We start from the raw sequence: 16,308 nt of genomic DNA, 5'->3' as shown, positions 1-16,308 counted from the left end.
CGTGATGCCGTCTCCTCCGGTGTTGTATCGGAGATGCCCATCGACGTGCCCCTCTTAATCAGCGCACCTGTCCAAACAGATGTCCACGGGGATTTTGTTTATTGATCGCGTGTGCCTCTCGACCGCCTCGACGGGAGCCACCGGATGAACTCCTAGGGTCTCGGAGAGGAAATGAGAAATCATTCTTGCTCATATCATTTGTTTTTTTTAATATCTGATAAGCTTGCATGTGCTGGCTTTGTGTTTTATTTGTGCGGATCAGGGCTGACTCAGGCTGGGCTCCGCAGCTGTTTCTCAGGTACAGTCCAGCAGCCTTGAGAGAGAGGAACTAGAGCCGCTTTGACAAAATGCTTCAGACGCGTTATGAGAGTGAAATCTGTCTGTTCGCTCTGTGTTCGGGTCTCAAGGTGATGCACCTGTCCGCCGTCTGGAGTGATTCTCACAGCGAGGATTCCTGTCTGGAAACACATTGTCTTCAGGTGATGGCTTGTTAGTTTGGAGGTGGGATTCTTGATTTGAGCTCTGGGTTCAGTGGTGGTTAAAGTCAACATGAAAGCGTATATGTAGCTCATTTTAATCCTGTAGTGTAATGCATTTCTGGTTTATTCGGAATTGGTTTGATGGTGGAGATTTCCACACGTGAATGGAGTGGTAGTGAATTTGCAGCAGGTAAATAGATTGATTATTTTACCTTTATTATTTAAGAACATTTTGACAAAACTGTAGAATATTTTAGAAAAACAAGATAGGAAAAGCATAGAAAAAAGAAGAAAACTTGGTAAGGTTTGGTTAAATAGTTTGGAAGCTTGATTAAACTTCATCTTAAGACACGTTAATGACATTTTGTCTGAAATGAATGTCTATGACAAAACTGAAATGAATGTATATGACAAAATATTGACTCAGTTTAAAATCACTATAAAACTAAACTTTAAAAAATTAATCTGAAAAGCCAAATATTTGCTAGTGCTGTCAAGTGACTAATTCCATCCAAAGTAATTTTTTGTTTACATAATATATGTGTATACTTTGTATTTGTTATTTTTGTAAATTTAAATACAAACAGATGCATGTATATATTCAAAAATATTCTCTCTCTCTCTCTCTATATATATATATATATATATATATATATATATATATATATATAAATGTGTAAATATTTTCAAAATGCATACTATATCTGTGTGTACTAATATTTATAATTATATATAATAAATATAGACTACACATACATACATGCATACATAATCGCAGTTAATTGTTTGACAGCATTAATATTTACAAAGCTGTTAAATGCCAATTGTTTTAAAACAAGATAAAATAAACAAAGATTAATTAATTTGATGATAACAGAATTTTCAATTAAAATATTGTGATGACAAAAAATGTGTCATGTTATTTGTACTGTCATGTGTCATGTTATTTAAAAAGTTAGTTTAAAACAATGCTTTTCAAATATATATTAGCCGAATATATACTCTTTTTAATATGTACATAAATGTTGTATTTGTTCTACATAATATTTTACATATGAACTAGGTTTGGTTAAAATGTTTGAAAGTTTAATTTAATCTTTAGTTTGTACAAGTTTAAGACACATTTAATGACATTTTGTCAGTGTGAAATGGACTAAAATGTAATGACAAATTATTGACCCTCATTTAATGTTTTTACATCGGCGATAAGCAGCCTGACCTTCCTATCTAGAGGTAAGATTAAAGCAAGATTCAGAAATAATTTCACTCTCCAATCGATGGATAAAGGATAAACGGATAAAGTCAAGTCACATATCTGGTAATGTAAGTAAAATGGGTTGCAAATGTCAATTGATGTTCTTCAGATAATGAGTAGCTTGACAAACCACAGTTATGAAGTGTCTCCCCGGAGCACTCTCACGGTTGGTGTCAGGAGTAGAAAGTGCAGACGAGGATTTTTGTAGTTGATTACTAGTGTGCGGTAATTTGAACAAGAGGAGGTCTGACTCACTCCAAAACGACTGTCCTTTACAGTGTATTCACTTAGCTTCGTGTTGAACTAAAGAGAGGACAGCCGCTTAATTAGCAGCATTTGTTTTAAAAGTGGTAAATGATTATCTGTGTGCTGGAGGCATTCAGGTCTGCTGTTCTTCTGCTGGCCTTCAGGACGAGGATTGAATGTGTAGCACACACACACACACACACAGAGGTTAGCTTGATCCCTGCTAATCTTGTCAGCCATCAATATGTTTGGTCAGTGCAGGTATCAGTGATTGATTTTTCTTCCCTGGTTCAATGCGATTCTGAGTGAAACCAGCGGCATCCAGACCTGCTCCATCTCTGCTCTCATTCATCGTGCCCTTGTTTCTCCTTCCCTCTCATCAGAGCTTCTCCTCTCTTCTTGTTTTTTCTCTCATCTCACCCTGATCTGAGTTCAGGCCCGTTGAGATACAACATTAACATGCTTTTAACATCTTCATGTGAAGATTTAAATATCCAGAGGACGCTCTCAAGTCTCCTTTAGCAGTTCTCACTAAGCTAAGCACCAGTTTCTCATTCTTACAGTTTAAACCCCTAACACTATTCAAATTTTGTTCTACAGATTCAGATTCATGTTTCCTCAAATGACGCTGCTGTGTGAACTAAACTGAGAAAGCTTTTTAAATGTCAGTTAAATTCATGAATTGGAAACAGGATTTTGAAAAATTGCAATTTGAATGCAAGGAAGACGGTCAGAAAAAAATATGAATCCTGCTGGCTTGGCAAAGGCTTGTTTGAACTTTTGGAGAAATGTTTAAAAAGTATCAAATGGATGGATGTTTAGATTGTTACATTATTGGATGGTTCGGTGGTTAGATGGTTTAGAAGGTTGGATGTATGGATCAATGGTTAGATTATGGATGAATGGATAGTTAAATGGTAGTGTGGATGGTTAGATTGTTAGACGGATGGGTGAATGTTTGATGGTTGGTTGATTGGTTTGTTGGTTGGATGGAGGATGATTAGGTGGTTGGGTGGATGTTGGATAGATTGATGGATAGATGGTTAGCTCGTTACGTTGTTGGATGAATGCATGCTTGGATGGATAGATGGGTGGTTCGGTGGTTAGATTTCTAAACCGTGTAACAGGTCAGATGGATGGATGTTAGTTGGTTAGATTTGTAAGGTGTTCTATGGGTGGATAATTAGATTGTTAGATGTTTGATAGATGGTTGGATGAATGAAGGTTATATAGTTGGTTGGGTGGATGTTTGATAGATGGTTACATTATTACATTGTTGGATGGGTCGTAGAAAGTTAGACGGAAGGTTGGATGTTTGCTGGATGATGGTTAGATAGTTGGTTGGTTGGATGGATGTTTGGATTTCTATATCACCTAAAATATCTAGTGCAGACATGACATTGGTTCCTCGTGATGTACTTTGAATAAAAGCAATATAGAAATCCTGGCAAGAATGCATCCAGGATAAATGGCACATATGGTGACCCTGCATAAATGTTTTGAACTGGCAGCATAGTGTAAGCGTCTTAAGTTTCATATTGTCCCATCTATCATCACTGTTATTCTGGGTAGATGATATGAAGAAATGGCCAGAGCAGTAACGACAAATTATAAAAGTTTTGAAGGAGTACTAATATTTACATAGTGGGTAAGTCATGTACTGTTACTCAGTGAGGGTAATTTTGTCTTTTTAGAGTGGAACTACTTTAAATTAGTTGTTGTCTAAAACAAGAGACAAGCTGTGATTTGTTTTAGAAAATGTATCATTTATAATATATATTTTTTTAATTTTACAGATAACATCTGGTAAATAACTTTACAAATAAATAACATCTGGTGACATCGTAAAGGTTTATAAAAATAGCTAATTACAGATAGCCATCGGGAGCTGTATGTATTGGTAAGGTGCTCTGCAACTTAATATAACACATCCAATGTCAACCCTATGTAAAGCTGACAAAGGTTGTTTATTTCTCAGCAGGTATATCTACAATGATGCCGACTCAATGCATTGTGTTTCCATATCAGCTTCATGTTGAACTGTGATTTTGAACTGTAGTTGTGGACACAGATGGATCCTTCTATTGTGTTTCTGCATCAGAGATCAGAGGCATGTGGATAACATATACATATTTTTACATTAGTACTTAAAATACACCATCAGAATTAATAAAGAACTATACCTAGAACAGTGTGTGCGAGAGACACATTAAAAATAAGAACGAAACGCACTATTTCCAACTAGTGTTAAAACAGAGGTCAAAATCAATACGTGACTGAGAAATGTAGCTAAACGCTCTGCTAACATCTACAGTCTCTGTAATTTACAGGAATGATGTGAGCTATCATAAGACTTCTGTGCACCATAATATCTTCATGGAAAATAGGGTTAAAGGTTCTTTAGCATCAGGCCAAAAAAAAAACATCTTTATACTTCTATTTTTGAATAAGTCTTCAGTAACTGGAACATGTTGTATAAACGGACTCATTTGGCAAGAACAGGCAGCTGTGAGCTTTTCTCTGGTCTTCTGTGCGCAGATTAATAAACAGATGACGCAAACATCTGGATGCCTCATTGATTAACAATAAACAAGGTTTGTTCACGTTAAATCACGTCTCTTAAAAAGACATATTCTCGGGTCTAGACTGAACTTAATCGAACTTATGAAAGTGTAGATGTTAAGCTGAGCTGTAGCTCTAACAAGCTTGAATTGCTACGATCTTCATCAGTTTGATCATTTAACTCTGAATATGAATCACAGTCCAACATGCACGATGAATGAAGTGAGATGCGGAAGGAATGGGGAAGAAATGTCTAATCGTCGTTCATCAGCGCAGGTTCGCTTCAGTTTATTTTAGAGTGATTGGTTTCAGGTTCAAGGGACTGACAAACCTTTAATGTGCGAGTAAAACGAAGCAAGTAAAGCTCCGGTGGCCTCCATCATGCTGCTGTCGCACCACACGGAGACGGAGTGAGACAGACAGTGAGAGTCCTTTTGGGCCACAGTATGTGATCAAATATAGCCCTATCTTCACACCTCACAAAACTCTGTTACGTCGCTTTCAAACTCCAGCCGCAACGAGAGGAAATGGCTGCTTGTCAGAGACGGTGGAGCTTTATTGGAAATGTTTCTGCTGGGTAAAATCCTCAGGAGAGCGTTTGATTACCGCTGAATGAGTGCGGGACACAATGTTTGCGGCTGTGAAAGCAGGTAGCTCGTCTGAGGTCCACTTACGTCTTATTCAGGCCACTTACACGGGAAGAGAGCGTCTGATCGACAGCCGTTTGCTTTCTTACGTGCTGTACATCGGAAATCGGTGGGCGACATTCAACAAGTAGCCTACCAGTGCTTTCACAGTGCAGTTTTCATTTTGAATATCTACTTTATTTGCTACAAGAGGTCTATTGTGATTAATCATTACATATTGCGTTAAATTAAATACAAATAAAAATTGGGTATATTTTGTTAAAGTGAACAAAAATGTCAATAATTTAAATTCTATACCAATAAGTTATCAAGTAATAATAAAAATATTTAATGTACGAAGAGTTAACATATGGTTTTTTTTAACAATTTTCAAAAATCATGTTGCTTTCCAATTAATACTTGGTTAAAAAATTACTAAAGCCCCCAGCTAACTAACACAATAAAAACATTATAGCGTAGTAAAAAAAAAGTAGATGGAAAATTAAAAAAAAAGCTATCTGTTTTTGCAAATAAAGAAATTAGAAATGATATTTAATGTATTTAATGAATATGACAAGCCTATTTATTAAGCAGGCCTAAATGTTAGGTCTGGGCTAGACTGGTAATTCTTGAGTTTGGGGATCTTTTGAATTATTCGTTTAAATTAAATGACTCCTAAGAATCACTTGCTCATGAATCAGACTTATCTGGTCACGCTGTATGTTTTTGATAATGTTTTGCAAATTTTGTTATCCGTCTTCATGTTGTTATCATAATTAATCGTTTTGTGTGAGTTAGCTGTTTTATTTAGTCGAAAACAACAACTGCGGTTTGATTGAGATGAATTGTAATGTACAATCAGCAGTTTAATTTTTAATAAAGCACATAATCACCTAAGATTGTCTACTGTAATATAGTTTGTACGGCGTTTCTACAGTTTTAACGCTGCAAAAGTAGAAATTGTGCAACTCGCTGCCGCACCTATATTAAACAGGACATGGTGTTATAGATTGCAAAAACGGTGCAGGAGACATTGAGAAGTATTCATTGCAGCATAGTGCCTTAAATGTGACTTTATTTCCCAGCATATTAATACAAACCTGTGTGTCCTGACTGCCTAAAATTGGGTGAAGCAGCCAATCAGATTGAAGCTTGTGATCTAGTGAACTCTTTGCGTTTTTTTGCATCAGCCAGCGCGTGGGCGTCTGAAACCCGGACTCGTTCAGATCTGGTTACTGCTGCTCTTTCAGCAGACAGCATGAGGGCTTTTGATATTGACTTTGCTGAGAGCCTCAGGTCTGTGGATTGTTCTGAAGAGGTGCAGAAATCACAGATGACCAGAGTTGGAATAGATGATGAGAACCAGCTCTTTCTCGCTCTGATCACAGGCAGCAGGAGTGGGCTTTGGAGAACAGGCACCAGTGCGTTTAGATCAGTTTAGATCTCCTGATCTGTTCTTAGGAGGGTAGAGATGAGGAAAACGTGCTGTCGTCTGCTATAAGGGAACAGAAATAGATTTACTTGGTTGAATCTGTACAGGATTCTATAGTACTGTGAGCAATTCAGCTCTGTAAAAAAAAAAATCGGTAAAATTTATGGTGAAAAACTGGTCGAACAGGAATTCAACCATAAAAAATATCGTAACAGCATTTTAAGTTTTACCGTTTTATGTTCAATTTACAGTTAAATACCGTAATTTTATTAACTAATATAATGTCATATATATATTTATGTTTGTGTGTGTATATATGTATACAGATTTAGTTTTTCAAAGATTTATTATTAAAAAAATTATACATTTTTCCCAAAATGCAATGAATGCATTAGCCTACACTTTTTTTTTTGTTTGATGAATTTAACAGGTCATCTTGTTAATGCTATAAATTAATGACAGTGAAGTTCATCATGAACAAAAACATGACAAACATCACTTTAGAGCAGAAAAATTGCAAAACGCATTCGTCTTGGCCATGTTACATTCATTTAGTTCACTAGTGCTATACGCTATATATAACAAAAACATAAATGCACTAAAAACTGACAAGCTACGTGATATTCTGTGATTGTGAATAAGACTATATATATATATATATATATATATATATATATATATATATATATATATATATATAGCTCAAGATAAACTCAAATGCTTATCATCTTCTCATGTTTCGGTAATTAAAACAAGAAAAGCAGCCTTTAAAATTCTCGTCTGAAGGTCAAGGTTTGATCATCTGCAGAAGAGCGAGACTCCCAGAAAGTCAAAGGAGCACACAGATTTGTGAGAGGATAGGTTGGAGCTCTTCTATTTACTCTATCCCTCTCTGTCTTTCTCTCATTTTCTCTCAATCCATTCTGATGGGATTTACAAGCAAGCGGTAATCCGTAACCGCTGCAAAATCTGCGGCCCACTACGCAATTCTATCTCTCCTTTTCCTCTTCCCCTTCTTAATACTAAAAATAATTTAGCTGCTTCAGTGGAGGACGCTGGTTTTATCCCCAAATCTGGGCTGAAAAGGGGCGTGTGTCTGTTGGCAGCAAGTATTGTGTAGAATTAGATTGTGACAGTCTCTCTCTCACTTCATTTCTCTCTTCTTCAGCTAAAGCGTTTTAAAAATGTCAAGGATTTACCCAGTTGCTAAGCGGTTCACAGACTCGCCGCTGTTTTCCCCGGTCCGTCGTATGAAGTGTCTCGGGTGCAGGAGTCTGGCAGCCATCTGGAAGCAGCTTCTGCCTGACAACACACTTCAGATTCACACCACACATCTGTGTGTGTATGAGCAGACATGAAAACCAGCACATCTGTCATGAGCACGCCGTTTTGTGACTGTGTGTGACTGAGATCTCGGAGAACGTGTAAATGACGTACTGTAGATCTGATAAAAAATATGGTGTATGACTTGTGTGAAAGTATTTTAACTCGGGGACTGTTAGTTTCAACAACCACAGCTGAAAGACTGAAATTGTATTCTCTTGCAATCTTAATAATCAGATCTGAAATACTGTTAGCACAAGCATTGTCTGATTTATGAACAAATCACTTCTATGAGATGATTCTTTTTAGTGAATCGACAACTTGAGTTACTCTATTATTTTAATTTAGTTAATTTATTAATTAATTTTTTTAATCATACAATCATTAAGGCCTATATGATTCTTATGTATTGATTCTATTTAGCTATATATATATATATATATATATATATATATATATATATATATATATATATATATATATATATGTATGTATGTATGTATATAATATATATATTTATATTTATATATATATATATATATATATATATGTATATGTATGTATATATATATGTATGTATATATATATATATGTATGTGTATATATATATATATATATATATATATATATATATATATATATATATATATATATATATATATATATATATATATATATATGTGTGTGTGTATATATATATATATCTCAACTGAAATGATCTTGCCACTAAACTAAAACTTGGAAATAGATTAAAGCTGTTTAGATATTTGACCCTGGACTATTGCTATAAATGTAAAACAAAAATATAAATTGAAAAGCTGTTTCCATGATGCTAAAATAACACTGGTGGAGAAACATTTGATCTATATTAGAATTGCAACATACCAGAATGAATCCGAATTAAAATAAAACTATAATCAAATAAAATTGTATCAGTTTGAGAGCTTGTGAATTGGAATTGAATTAAAGGAGAATTTTTGTTAGTTATCACACAACTGTATCATTTGCAACATTAGTGACATGTTGAAGAAGAAAGTCCTTAGGGATGTTCAGAATAGAGGAATGCTTTCTATCAGTATATCCACCTGAATCCAGATGATTTCAGTGGTTTAAAGCTGTATGCGAGTGTGAAAGTGAGCATGTGGCCTCAGAAGTGAGTTTAATCCCTCGGTGACCATGAAGGGTCTCGAATTATTCACCCAGAAGGCTTCGAAGCCCTGCTGCCTGAAGTCTTGTTGTCTAAACAGGCCGGGTGAAGCTTCGAGGCGCTGTGATTCAGTTTAGTAGCGTGGAGCTGATGGACAGATGTGGGTGACGTCTGCTCAGTGATTCTGCGAGACGGAGCGTCTCTCATTTCTGTGTTTAAACAACATCCGAGCGTCTCTTCCCTGCCGATATCACATCTGCTGCTCGCAGCCGTGAGATTGAACACAGATGCTGAGGAGAGCATAGCTCCCTCACTGGAGGACCCTCAAGAAGAACCAGTCTCGCTAACACACCGTGTGTATGTTGGCTTATTTATATTTGTATATTTAGACATGTTTAATCACGTGCATGGCTAAATTATGAACAAAATATTAATTCTGTATCCATATTACGAAATATTATATCTGCATGTATATAATGACACATTCTAAAATCTGAAATATTAATGATCTAAATGATATTCATTAATGAACATATGTTGTAAATTATTATATGGTTTCCAATGCAATAATTAAAGTTTTCATCTAATATTAAAACCATTTTTTTGCTTAATTTCTTTTAACATAAAATATATATAACTTTATTTCAATGTACTGGTCGCTTGTCTTTAACTGTTCACTAAAAAGAGTATCTTATAATAACTGAAATAATATAAATGTAAATCAATTTAATATATGTATTCATTTTGTGTGTGTGTATATATTATAAAATAATCACAGACTGTAAAATATGAAAAAGTATTGAAGTAATCAATGTAAATACATTATATAAAAATAAAATATATAAATACAATATACTTATTTTTAATATTTCTGTTTCCTATTTTTAAAATGATGTTGCATAAACCAGTTTAGTTATGTTCAATTCAATCTCATGAACCTTAAGTGCAAGTAGCACAAAAATGTTTTTATATATATTTTGGAATATGAATGTAAATAATTGAGTGAGTGAGTCCGATGCTAATTCAGACAGACTAACGGACAGATTTTAGACAGATGAGTTTGTGAGTTCATCTGTTCGTTTCTGAATCAGACTACACCGCTCGTGATCTACGCAATAAAAATACGTCTGTTTATTTATTTATTTTTTTTAATTGTATTTTATTGCATTGTGCGGCTCATTATTTCTCCCTCATCACATTATATCTAGACGGCAGGCTCACAACTCATCAGCATCATTTATTTTTCCATGCTGCTTTAGATTCAGAGCCGGTTCTGGATTCCTCTCAACACTAGTCAGGAGTTATTGGTGATTTTCAGCGTCTTGAATTAGTGATAATCACATTGATGTCATCCCTTCTGTTCAAACAATGTCAGGCGTTATGTAAAGTCCAGAGACTTGAAGGAAAAGATCTCACATAATCCACACAGGCTCCTGATGAAAGAGCTCCGTCTCTCTCTCTCTGTCATGATTAAACCATCAGCAGTGGGTGGAGAAAGAGAAAATGACAGTATGATTCAAATGGATGGCAAGATAAAGAGAAAATCATTATGCTGCTGATGCCAGATTTCTCATGACGGGGTAGATATACTGAATTATTGCAGTGATTATTGGTGCACACAGTGTGTGTGTGTGTGTGTGTGTGCGTGTGTGTGCACGCTATCTTAAACCGAGTCTGTTTCAACAAATAATGGAAATGTTGTCATCATTTACTCACCCAAACCTGTATGACTGTTCTCTGAAACACGAAACAAGTAGGACTCGAAGAAAACGATAGCTTTGTGCCTCGCAAAGACCATCGAGTATAGTGAGAACGAATCATAATGAATGAATGAATCTGTGAATCAACAAATGAATCAATTTATTGAATAGAGCTGAGCCAGTTGGTCATAAATTGGACGTTCTCAGTGAAAGCTAAGGCAAATGTCCGTTTTGGAAAAATAAAACATTTTGCACACATTAAAATTATATATATGATCACTTTGTCATATGTACGTACTGTATGTAAATATAAATGTGTATGTATGTATATACACTATTTCTCTTTGAGGTTTATGATATATTTTATTATAGTAAATCTATTAACGAGCAATAAAAACAAATTTCCACGTGTATGTTTGTATTTTTAGAATTATTAAAATATATTTTTATATTAATATTTTTGTAAAATGATTTTGGTTATTCAAAAAAATACTTTTTAAATATACGTAAGCAAAAATACAATTTGAATCATTAAGTTCATGAACGAATAATTCCGACTGAACGCTGAACTGAATCGGTTGAAAAGAGTCATTCTTTCTAGGCCAGGTGATGAATAGCAACTCATTTAAATAAGAAACGGTCTCATGAACTACTTTTCTTTGAAGTTTGCATTGTTTTTAATGACAGAAACTGAATCTAAATGACGACAGAGTCTACTTTAGATGTACTCCAGACTCTCTCTTTGAGTCTGCGTGCTGTTAGTCGGTTGTGTAGCGCGTCACGGCTCATTAGAGGCGCTGTTTCTGTGACTGAAATGTAAAAGCGTTAAGCGTACATTAGGTTTAATAGAGACAGCGCTGCTCTGAGATTAATATCGCTCTGGAGTCTGCCGGTGCTTCATGGCTGAGAAAGCTTTAAAGTCAAATATGAAATCCAAATAGACTTATTTAGCTTCTAAATGCACATTTGTAAGCACGATTCGTCAGTCAGTCTCCCGATTCGCCTTACGTTCGCTCTGAATGACACATTGCAGGAGTAAAATAGCTTATAAATGTAGTTTCATGTTGGCTCTACAGTCATATTTGCTGAATGAAGTCAAGCGGAGATGTGACGGCACAATGCCAGGGAGCCTGACAGAGGCCCGGCCGGAGATAAACGTGAGAGATATGACATTCGTACGGAGTGTGGCAGAAACAACAGTTGTTTTGGCAGAACAATTTGGTGCAAAGATGTGAAATGGCAGAGGAGGAGGCCGTGGCGGTGGGGAAATGGGTTTCCGTTTGATTGACAGCCAGAGAGACGGTCCTGTCGCTCTCCAACTTTGACAGCTTTTCTAAACATGGGCAGAAAAAGGCACAGAAGTCTGAATGAGGGCTTGAAAACGAATCATTATTGGTGACAGTGTATCCAAAGAACTGACAGACAAACATCCTGTTTGTGGAAAGATTGGATCTGATGGGATGTTAGCATTCTTTTACTAAAAAAAAAAAAAAAAAAAATGCATGCTGGTCCCAGGATGCAATAGTAGTATCGGGTGGTGTTACTGCGTTCCTTTCATATTGAAAAAGTACAAATGATAAGAGGACAGTGCGCTTTTGTAAGGGTTAGCCATGCTACTGAATGTTAACCTTACTGTACCGTGGTAGTTGTGTGCTGTTTTTGTATTCAGAAGAAGGCAGAAGGGCCACATAGTAACTGATAAAAAATAAAGATGATGGCAAATGAAAATGTTTGGGAATATGAGCTCATAACCTGTTTGCTATAGAAGTCTTTGCAGTAGCAGTAAAAAAAAAAAAAAAAAAAAAAAAATATATATATACAGACGTGGACAAAATTGTTGGTACCCTTTGGTCAATGAAAGAAAAACTCACAATGGTCACAGAAATAACTTTAATCTGACAAAAGTAATAATAAATAAAATTCTATAAATGTTAACCAATGAAAGTCAGACATTGTTTTTCAACCATGCTTCAACAGAATTATTAAAAAAATAAACTCATGAAACAGACCTGACAAAAATGATGGTACCCTAACTTAATATTTTGTTGCGCAACCTTTTGAGGCAATCACTGCAATCAAACGCTTCCTGTAACTGTCAATGAGACTTCTGCACCTCTCAGCAGGTATTTTGGCCCACTCTCATGAGCAAACTGCTCCAGTTGTGTCCGGTTTGAAGGGTGCCTTTTCCAGACTGCATGTTTCAGCTCCTTCCAAAGATGCTCAATAGGATTGAGGTCAGGGCTCATAGAAGGCCACTTTACAATAGTCCAATTTTTTCCTCTTAGCCATTCTTGGGTGTTTTTAGCGGTGTGTTTTGGGTCATTGTCCTGTTGCAAGACCCATGACCTCGACTGAGACCAAGCTTTCTGACACTGGCTAGTACATTTCTCTCTAGAATTCCTTGATAGTCTTGAGATTTCATTGTACCCTGCACAGATTCAAGACACCCTGTGCCAGACGCAGCAAAGCAGCCCCAGAACATAACAGAGCCTCCTCCATGTTTCACAGTAGGGACAGTGTTCTTTTCTTGATATGCTTCATTTTTTCGTCTGTGAACATACAGCTGATGTGCCTTGGCAAAAACTTTGATTTTTGTCTCATCTGTCCACAGGACATTCTCCCAGAAGCTTTGTGGCTTGTCAACATGTAGTTTGGCATATTCCAGTCTTGCTTTTTTATGATTCGTTTTCAACAATGGTGTCCTCCTTGGTCGTCTCCCATGTAGTCCACTTTGGCTCAAACAACGACGGATGGTGCGATCTGACACTGATGTTCCTTGAGCATGAAGTTCACCTTGAATCTCTTTAGAAGTCTTTCTAGGCTCTTTTGTTACCATTCGGATTATCCGTCTCTTAGATTTGTCATCAATTTTCCTCCCGCGCCACGTCCAGGAGGTTGGCTACAGTCCCATGGATCTTAAACTTCTGAATAATATGTGCAACTGTAGTCACAGGAACATCTAGTTGCTTGGAGATGGTCTTATAGCCTTTACCTTTAACATGCTTGTCTATAATTTTCTTTCTGATCTCTTGAGACAACTCTTTCCTTTGCTTCCTCTGGTCCATGTCGAGTGTGGTACACACCATATCACCAAACAACACAGTGATTACCTGGAGCCATATATATAGTCCCAATGGCTGATTACAAGGTTGTAGACACCTGTGATGCTAATTAGTGGACACACCTTGAATTAACATGTCCCTTTGGTCACATTATTTTCAGTGTTTTCTAGGGGTACCATCATTTTTGTCCATGCCTGTTTCGTGAGTTTATTTTTTTAAATAATTCTGTTGAAGCATGGTTGAAAAAACAATGTCTGACTTTCATTGGTTAACATTTATAGAATTTTTATTTATTATTAATTTGTCAGATAACAGTTATTTCTGTGACCATTGTGACTTTTTCTTTCATTGACCAAAGGGTACCAACAATTTTGTCCACGTCTGTATATATATATATATATATATATATATATATATATATATATATATATATATATATATATATATATATATATATAGTATTTGTCATTTGGATTTGGATAATTTAATGTAATTAATTTATGAATTAAAGAAAATAAATAAATAGTTTTGTTCGCAAAATCTATTTTTTGTGTATATTTATTATGTGTATATAAATACACAGACATGCAGAATATATGAAAATATTTGCATGTCTATATATAATTTATATATATATAATTTATATATATGATTTAGAAATGTATAAATTAATATATTTAATATACAAGTATAACCTGTTTCTCTGAAATATATTCTTGCATTGTATTTTTTATATTTAAATAAATATACACAGCACACATACAAATATTGCTTCAGCACGTATAAACTTATTTCTGCATTATTTAAAAAATAATATTGTTGATTAATAAAAAAATCTGCACATTTAAAATTGTTTGTGTGTGAATTATGTGCTGAATATATATGTGTGTGTGTGTGTGTGTGTGTGTGTATAATATGTATAATACAGTAAAGTACTCCCATCATGCATCAGGCTGGACACATGTTTTGAGGCAGACCCAGCTCCCTCAATGCGTGCTCACAGGATGTGATGGTGGTCTCGATAGAGCCCTCGCTACAGCTTCTCATCTCTTGTTTGTGCTCCGCAGGCATAGAGGGGCAGCTATAAGTTGCTTGTCTTGCGTTATCTCTGGCGACGCCTCCTCAACGGAGGCCCACAGGCGTCTCTGACAGGAAATTGATGCTCGGCTCCTCCAGAGACTCCGCGCTCTTCCCTGGAAAGGATGAGTTCAGCTCCCTGTTGAAGTAGAGCTGTCGCCTGCGCTGTCAGAAACACGCTCCCGCCGCGGCTCGGCAGAAAACAGGGAGTTCAGATGTTAGACAGGGTGATTGAGCACCGAGCTGAATTTGAATAGAGAGCCTAACGCGTGTGTGTGTCTCAGAGCGGGCGCTGGAGCTGCGCAGGCGTCCGGGTCTGCCATCCAGGCGCTCAGGTGGAAAAATGCTGGTTTTATCGGGGGGAGAGGAACAGATAGCAGAAGCACTCAGTCGTTTTATGGAGACTTTGGAGTCTGCATGGAGAGTTTTGCTGGTTAGGGGTCAGAGATCTTCACAGAGCTGATCTTCTGAACGTTTTCGCTCACTTTCAAATGATTTCCTCCTGCACGGGCTTGATTTTACAACTCACATCTCACAAAATACATCTCTAGGGAAACTAAACCGGCTAAAGTTTCAGGATTTGGCATGGAACCTGCCCTAATGTTTGCACTTTAGACGTGAATGATATCTCAGATTTTGTGCTGAACTGTTTGAACGAAAAGACGATTATTAAAAAATAGTAAATATACTGTAGGTTGGGTTTTCATTCATGCACATATATAAAATATATGGATAAATAAAGAAAACAGTTATATACATGTGAATAAATGTATGTACGTATACATTTTAAAATATACAATATATACATTATTTATATAATATATATATACGTGTGTGTGTGTATATATATATATATATATATATATATATATATTAATAAATACATATAATATATATATATATATATATATATATATATATATAAAATATTTTATATATGTAAAAATAATTTTTTCATTTTTTTTAGTTTACGTAAAATACAAATCATACATTTTTAATGCTTTTAGTTTTAGTTAACCATTACGATCTTTGTTCAAACATTAATATCTTCTTCAGAAAACATATGTTAAGATCTAATTAATAATTCATGTAATTACTTATTAAACATCGTTATCATAGCATGCTCGCATTTATTTTAAAAAGCAATAATGTAGTTAAGGCTGAGCGTTTTACAGTTACAATGCAATTTGGTAAAAAATACTATTATGCTAAGGAACTCGATTTATTTTCTCAGCTTTTGCTGTCTGACTGTCTGGCTGTCTTCAGTGAAACAAAGAGAGATGTACTGAAATGTACTTTTTCATATAAGTGATGAACATTTGATCTTCCGGATGACAAAGAATCATAACAGTATCATAAAAGTAGTCAGTGTGACTTGCACTCTTTATTAAAAGAATAA

General features: G+C 35.5%; 1 protein-coding gene across 4 annotated transcripts in view; it reads left to right on the top strand.

The window, feature by feature from the left end:
* Positions 1–16,308, top strand: part of plxnb2b (plexin b2b) — a 148,832-nt gene that overhangs the window by 67,400 nt on the left and 65,124 nt on the right. The window lies entirely within an intron of this gene.

Source organism: Puntigrus tetrazona, chromosome 25 (assembly GCF_018831695.1).
Source record: "Puntigrus tetrazona isolate hp1 chromosome 25, ASM1883169v1, whole genome shotgun sequence".
Taxonomy (NCBI): Eukaryota; Metazoa; Chordata; class Actinopteri; order Cypriniformes; family Cyprinidae; genus Puntigrus; species Puntigrus tetrazona.
The sequence above is the reverse complement of the archived record's forward strand: the minus strand, read 5'-3'. Positions and strand labels throughout refer to the sequence as shown.